This window comes from Pimephales promelas, chromosome 10, assembly GCF_988280905.1.
Source record: "Pimephales promelas chromosome 10, fPimPro1.hap1.1, whole genome shotgun sequence".
Taxonomy (NCBI): Eukaryota; Metazoa; Chordata; class Actinopteri; order Cypriniformes; family Leuciscidae; genus Pimephales; species Pimephales promelas.
The window spans coordinates 1,839,491-1,847,500 of NC_142778.1; the positions used below are offsets into that span (position 1 = coordinate 1,839,491).

The 8,010-nt window shown below is 39.4% G+C and overlaps 1 long non-coding RNA gene across 2 annotated transcripts in view; it reads left to right on the forward strand.

Annotated features, from left to right (window-relative positions):
- The first annotated feature begins 2,406 nt into the window (after positions 1-2,406).
- LOC148977276 (uncharacterized) overlaps positions 2,407-8,010 on the forward strand; it is a 14,174-nt gene continuing 8,570 nt past the window's right edge. Inside the window, exon 1 of one of the 2 annotated variants that reach the window (XR_016169817.1) lies at positions 2,407-4,048. This is a non-coding gene — a long non-coding RNA (uncharacterized LOC148977276). The remainder of the gene's footprint in view (positions 4,049-8,010) is intronic. The other variant, XR_016169816.1, reaches the window with a different exon arrangement.

Consider the following 8,010-nt stretch of genomic DNA (forward strand, 5'->3'; position numbering starts at 1 on the left):
CGCACACACTCTCTGTCTCTCACACACACTGTAACACACACGTACACACACATCCACTCAAAAAAAAAACACACGTACTTTTGTTATACTTCCTGTTTCTTGTCCGTGTGCCATCTTTGTAGTCCAATGTAGTTTTCCCTGTTGATTAGCCTAGGTGTGTCCTCTGTGAATAAACTGTAGTGTTTTCCGTGACCTTCACAGTCGATGAGTGTGTGTGGACGGTTGGTGTTCCTGATCCGGTTCTGGTCTTGTTTTTGGGTTTAATAAACAAACCCCTCTGCATTCGGACCCATTTCTATCTCGATTACACTGATAGGCTATATGTTACAGTCAATTGAACAAGCTAATACAATCCATGCTGTGATCGGTGGTTAATTGTCACAAATTATTCCCGTGTCCAAGCAAATCAATTAGCCTCATGACGCCGATCACACACACATACACAGTGCTGTCTTCATCTCCTTATGACTTCTTTCACTTCACTTTGCCATGTCTCATCTCATCATGTCAGTCAAAATGTAATTGCCCCAGCCCTGAAACCCAGTCTCTGAACAGCAGCGCTGCGAGGCGGAATAGCGGTTAGCTCAATTTCAGGATGTTTTAGTTTGTTTAGAGAGCCTGAGGTAGAGAAAGCACAGCTTGCTTGGCTAGCGTAAACTGACAGCCATTTTCTGTGGCCTACATGCTTTGTGAATCTCTCACAGGGAGATGGACACACACACACACACACACACTATGAGGGGAAACTCGACACACTCTGACATGTCTCCTCACTTTGTGACGCTTGCTCTCCATTCACATTTTTCACAGCGTGAAAAGCTCACAATCAGCCACAGTTAATGTGAAACACCATGGAGAGTCATAAGGCATAATCATCAAACTTGTAACTTTTGCATGATATTCAAATTACTATAGTACTATAAAGTTAGTGTGAATACTTTACATTACCCTGAAAGCCGAACGGCAAACTTTACAGGTGTCATCATACTGTATAAGGTTATCCGCCTGCACTGTACGCTCTGGGCAAAAGATGCTCGTATTGGGTTTGCCGTTTTAGTGCCTTGCATTGCAGCCTGTGAATATTTCATCAGCCTCTTTTCTAAAAATAAAAGACGGTGAATAATTATTATTTTTTTTTTTATGGAATTGTGAATGACTCCGCCCCCTCATGAGTCGCTGCCCGTCTCTCATTCAGACATATGTTATGACTCTGTCTTCTCTGTGTCCGCTTTATCCCTCCCACATTCTCCCTCGCTACATACTTAGGTTTCTGATTCACATGTCTTGGACAGGCTGCTTTTGATGCGGAAAAGTCTCCCTGGAGGCAGTTGCTAAGCAACTGGCTACTGTTGGATTATGGGTTAAATCAGAAGCAAGAAAAACAGAGATGATGTGCATGTGTGTGAATGTGTGTGAGGCTGAGTCAGGCCAACACAACATGTCTCTATCACCCCGAACACACTCCGATACGGAAGCTACAAATCTCCCCCTTTCTCTTGTTTGATGGCAATGTGTAATTAATATCGACCTTTAAAATGGATCACCATGACGTATATTAAAGGACAAAAGAACACCTGAAGGATCTCTATTGTCACCACAAACTTAATGTGTATTCATGCAGAACAGATATGAGTTCACACAGGCATTACATGTGAAATTAAACAGTGCTTTATAGAAAGAAAAGAAAAAAATCTAGGAGTATTTTTGGTTGTACCCATGCGGAAATGTAATAAATGTACAAATGAAAAATCAAATATGTAGAAATCGGAACAATTCCATGTATTCACATATTTATCCCTATACAGTATATGTTTATTTATGTGTAACCCATTTTTGGACATTTAAGTGTCATATATGATGCATCCTAATTAGGGCTGTGCAAAAATTAATTGCGATTAATCGCATCCAAAATAAAAGTCTGTGTTTACATAATATATTTGTGTGTGCTGTATATAATTATTTTGTAAATATAAATACACACACATGCATGTATATATTTAAGAAAATGTGTTATTCGTATACAAAATATTTATATTTATATAATATAGGTTATGTATTTATACACATATACAGAATTTAAGCGCAAATAATTCTTAAATATATACATGCATGCATAGGTATTTATATATACAAAATAATTATATACAGCACACACAAATATATTATGTAAACACAGACTTTTATTTTGGATGCGATTAATCGCAATTAATTTTTGCACAGCCCTAATCCTAATATAAATGCACATATATGGGTATTTCGCTGTGAAATCCCATTCAAGTGTTATATATTTCTCTGTTCTGTGTGCATGAGTGATTTTGAAGCCACTGATGAATGAATGAACTCAGTCTGTTAGTGTCCTTCGCTCTGGGAGCGTCCATGTGGACCGATCGAGGGATGAGGCGGAGGAGGAGACAGAGAGAGCGACACAGAGGAGAGCAGGAGCGCGGGAGGAGGGAAAGTAACTGATGGAGAGAGAGAGATGGAGTGAGAAACACTGAGAGCTCGGGAGGGAGGGAAGATGCCAGACAAAAATATGAAAAATACCTCAACGCAATTAAAAACGGGACGGAAAAGATTGTGAAACCAAAAGCTGAGACGGATTTTTAAACTTCTTCCAGACGTCGATTGTGGATACTGTGATTTCCTTGGACGTTTTGTCAGATGGGATCCCAATATGTAAATGGTGCTCTCGCCTCGCGACGTCCTCTGCTCTTTTCTGGCTTTTTGCCCTCTGACCTTTGAACTTGTCCTTTCCATCTGTTCTTCGTTTTACTTGATTGACTTGACAGGTCTTCCATTCTCAAACCAGGACATCGCTGTAACTCTCTGAGACTCATTTATCTGGGAGGTTTTGCCAGTCGAACTTAGAATAGGAATTTCCTATTGTGTTTTCTTGGATGTGGACGATCAAGACAAGCTGGAGAACACTTCCATCGCAAACATGACGGACGCCGTCGCCAGACGAGGACAGCGGGACCGTCAAACTCACTCGCAGTGAAAGATTAATGAACCTAGGCATGTTTCTTGTTCTCTCTCTCTTCACAGCAAAAATAACACTCCCCTCAACCAGATTCATCTCTCAGCACAAGCGAGAGAGAGAGCTTGTGGTAACGGGCTCTTTGAGCTTCTGGAAACAGTCCGAGCGCGAGTCCGAACACTGAGGGACTGTTTAAGAACCGGAGGGAGGTATAGTGAGTGACAGAACTGGACCAGGCCGGAGAAAGGACCAGGATCAGGACTAGGACTAACCCAGAGAAAGGACCAGGACCAGGACCAGGCCAGAGAAAAGACCAGGACCAGGAGTAACCCAGAGAAAGGAAAGGACCAGGATCAGGACCAGGACTAACCCAGAGAAAGGGCCAGGCCAGAGAAAAGACCAGGATCAGGGCGAGGACTAACCCAGAAAAAAAGGACCAGGATCAGAACCAGGATCAGGACCAGGACTAACCCAGAGAAAGGACCAGGCCAGAGAAAAGACCAGGACCAGGACCAAGACTAGGACTAACCCAGAGAAAGGACCAGGATCAGGACCAGGACCAGGCCAGAGAAAAGACCAGGACCAGGACTAACCCAGAGAAAGGACCAGGATCAGGACCAGGACTAACCCAGTGAAAGGACCAGGACCAGGCCAGAGAAAGGATCAGGACCAGGACCAGACCAGAGAAAAGACCAGGATCAGGACCAGGACTAACCCAGAGAAAGGACCAGGACCAGGCCAGAGAAAAGACCAGGACTAACCCAGAGAAAGGACCAGGATCAGGACCAGGCCAGAGAAAAGACCAGGACCAGGACTAACCCAGAGAAAGGACCAGGACCAGGCCAGAGAAAAGACCAGGACCAGGACTAACCCAGTGAAAGGACCAGGACCAGGCCAGAGAAAGGACCAGGATCAGGACTAGGACTAAGCCAGAGAAAGGATCAGGACCAGGATCAGGATCAGGGCCGAGTGGAGTCTCCACAAGTTTTTCCCAGTCCTGCAGACATGGATGCAACCCCGGAGTAAAAACCTGGACGGGAAGTTTCTGCATTCCCACTGGTACAATGTGTGGTGAGTAATGAGTTACAAAAGAGATTTCAGGATTTTAAAGGGGGATAGTTTGTTCAATAATGATAAAATGATTCTGCGAGTTTCAGCTGCTGGTATTGTTGAGCTTGCTTCAAAGAGTTTAAAGGGCTTTACGATTCCAGACGATGAATAAGCGTCTTAACAAGCGAAACGAAAAAAAAATAATAATAATTAAGTTTTATAAGCTCAAATGCTCACCTTGCTCTGTTCTGTGATGCACGTTCGTGAATCTCCTGTTCGAACTCGTTCATCAAAAGGAACAAATCTTTTTCCGAGTCAATCCGTTTGTTTCGTTCGTTGAATGAACCAAATGACTCGAAAAAACGATTCACTTCCCTCTCTATGGGCCTCTAGTCAGTTAACGTAGTGTGATAGCGCAGAGCTAAAAAAATCTTAAAGGAGGAGTCGATTCCCCTTAATGGAATCGATTCAAAACTTTGGAATCGACTCTCAATTCCCAACGCCTCGGAATCGATTCTTTTTGGAATCGATTCCCAGCCCTAATCATTTGTAGAAGGAGTAAATGCTGCCTGTATTTACTGTACCATAGCAGTGTGAATCATTATGTGTGTGTGATATAGGAAAAGAGAGAGCGAAATGTGCTTGTGATGCATGTGAGAGAGTGCTCTGCAACTATTAGTGAACGTGTTCATGACATTAACACATGCTTTCAATCGCCGTCTGACTAACACAAGGCCCGTCTCTGGCTAAGAGTGAGAAAAGGTTTGAACAGCAAGGCCTCGCGTCAATCAGACTGTGTTTTCTGCCGGGAAACTCATTGTGAAATTCTCTCACTTTCTTCAAGCCTGAAGGTCTCCAGCATGGACTCGGTTCAGTGACCCAGAGTAATCTCATTATTTCCTGTTACGCAATCACCCAAAACTCAGTGTTCGTCACTCCAATGCAGTGGGTGGACTTCAGCTCGCATCCACGTCTGTCTCTGCAAGTGCTGCCATCTCTTTCCTTTCTTTTCCCCATCGTTACTTTCATTGTCTTCCTGTCTTCCCAAACTTTTTACCTAGACTTACCTAGAAACACTCATGCAAACATTTTTCCTAGAAGCATCGTGCACATGCTCTGGTCCGTCCCATGACTGCAAACTCTAAAAAATGCTGGGTTGTTTTTTGGGTCAAATATGGACAAACTCAAACATTGGGTTAAAAATGTCATTTAAAAATTTAACCCAATGGCTGGGTTTGTCCATATTTGACCTAAAATTGGGTTAAAAGTTAAAACAACCCAGCATTTTTTTAGAATCAGTTGAATTTGAATATTTATATGTGCTGAAAAAGTTATCATGCCAAAGTTCAGACGTGAATATCTCAAAAATATGTTAGATAACTAGTCCTGTATGAAAATGCATGTGGTTTTATGTGAATTTTATTTTGTGCATGCATGCATTTTTTTTTAGAGCGTGCAATTTTTGTTCCATTAAACAATAGTTTATTATGTTACCAGTTGAAAGTGTAATGGTTGCACAACAGCCTAGGAGTAGTCTGTCCTTAGCTGTTTTTTTTTTTTTTTTTTTTTTGGGATGCATCTACACTTCAAATCCAAAGGTTTTTAAACCTTCCTGTTATATAACTTTATCATTTCACTTTCCCACCGCAGAGAGATCCGAGAGAGGGCATTATGCAGGAGAAGACGTGGAAGATGTGTAATTATGCAAATATGAAGAGCAGATTTGAGGAACAGCATACAAATAATATATTCATAATTTTGATGCTATAGTGTCACTACAAAAAATATTGTTGGTTTAACTTAAAGTAAGTAACCTGGTTTCCTTAAAATTTTAAGTTGATTGAACTGGAAAAAGTGAGTTAAATGAAGGAGATTTATTTAATCATCAGAAACTCAAAATTATAAGTTATCTCAACTAAATAAATTATTTAAGTTGATTTGACTAAAGAAAAAATGTTGTGATAACAAATCTTTACAGTCTACTGTTTTTCTTCATAAATAAATAAATAAAAACTAGGGCTGTCAAACGATTAATTGCGATTAATCGCATCCAAAATAAAAGTTTGTTTTTACATAATATATGTGGGTGCACTGTGTATAATTATTTTGTATATATAAATACACACATGTATGTATTTTTAAGAGAAAAAAATATTTATATATAAAATATTAATATTTATATATATAATATAAATTATATATAAATCTTTATACAGTATATGAAAATATTTCTTAAATATACACAAGCATGTGTCTGCCTAACTATACACAGTGCACCCACATATATTATGTAAACACAAACTTTTATTTTGGATGCGATTAATCGCGATTAATCGTGACAGCCCAAATAAAAACATAAATTCTGACTTTTTTCTCACAATCACAATTTATTTTGCAAGGTCATATCTCTCAGTTTGGACTGTATCCGTTTTTTCTTTCTTTCAACAGTGAATTTATATTTTGCAATTATGACGTTTTTCTTGCAATTCCAAGGTTATAACTCACACAGAGTTTCTTGAGTTTGTATCCTGCAGATTTTTAGGTTTAATAAACTCAATTGCAAGATAAAAGGTCACAATTAACTTTTTAATTTTTGCATTCTAAAGCAGAAATAAGCTTCCATAGACGAGCTCTGTGTAATGGATAAATAGTCAAATGCGGTAAACTGATGATTGATGGATTTCACACAAAAGTTTCAAAGACTTTTTTTTGCGAAGGTGCTCCTGAATCACGACGAGAGGAAAGTGAACTTGTTGAGGTGAGCCCAACCTGGTTTTGAGACGGAGGTATTTAGGGATATCTAGACCTGTAATGTCCCAGACTCGGATGGAGAAGCCCGGCACGGTCACACTGACAGAACTGGGCTATAGACGGTCCATTAGGGAGGAGGCTTCGCTATTTTAGGTCTTTGTTTCAGCTTAAGACGAATCCATTCTGGGACTCAGGGAAACAAACATAAACCCAAATGACTATAACATTTGTAATGCAAATATTGAGCATCAAGAGTCTAATATATGAAGATCTAACCCGGGCTTATATGTACCGCACTACATGAATGAGAATAAGGGCACACGTGCAGTAAAGCTCAAGTCTATTAATTAATTACTTTGATTGATTTACGAGCCAATTAGTGCCTATGGAAGCTTAGGCGTCCTGATTATTAGTGACATGGACATGATGCTCTCCATTCACAATACATGTAGACGTTTCTATAGTCATTAAGGGGCTTTGGATAATTCAGATTATGTGAGGAAGTAATTTATGAAAAGTGTTTCATACTATCGCCGGAGGACACTTGATTCATGCTTCAGGAGAATGATGAGGAAATCTGAATCAAATCTTTAAATAGAGTTGAGTGGATCTTTATTATTATGATTATTAAGTTTTAATAATCATTATCCACCATCTCTCTGGTCTTTACACTCTCAGAAAAAAAGGTCCAAACGCTGTCACTGGGGCTGTACCTTTTCAAAAGTACCTAAAGGGTGCATATTGGTACCTTAATGTTACATATTAGCACTTAAAATGTACATAATAGCACCTAAAATGTCCATATTAGCACCTAAAATGTACATATTAGTACCTAAATGTCCATATTAGCACCTAAAATGTCCAAATTAGCACCTAAAATGTACATATTAGTACCTAAATGTCCAAATTAGCACCTAAAATGTACATATTAATACCTATATGTCCATATTAACACCTAACACCTCAGAAAAAAAGGTCCAAAAGCTGTCACTGGGGCTGTACCTTTTCAAAAGTACCTAAAGGGTGCATATTGGTACCTTAATGTTACATATTAGCACTTAAAATGTACATAATAGCACCTAAAATATACATATTACCACCTAAAATGTACATATTACCACCTAAAATGTACATATTAGTACCTAAATGTCCATAATAGCACCTAAAATGTACATATCAGCACCTAAATGTACATATTAGTACCTAAAATAGTTTTCCCTTTTGAAAAGGTA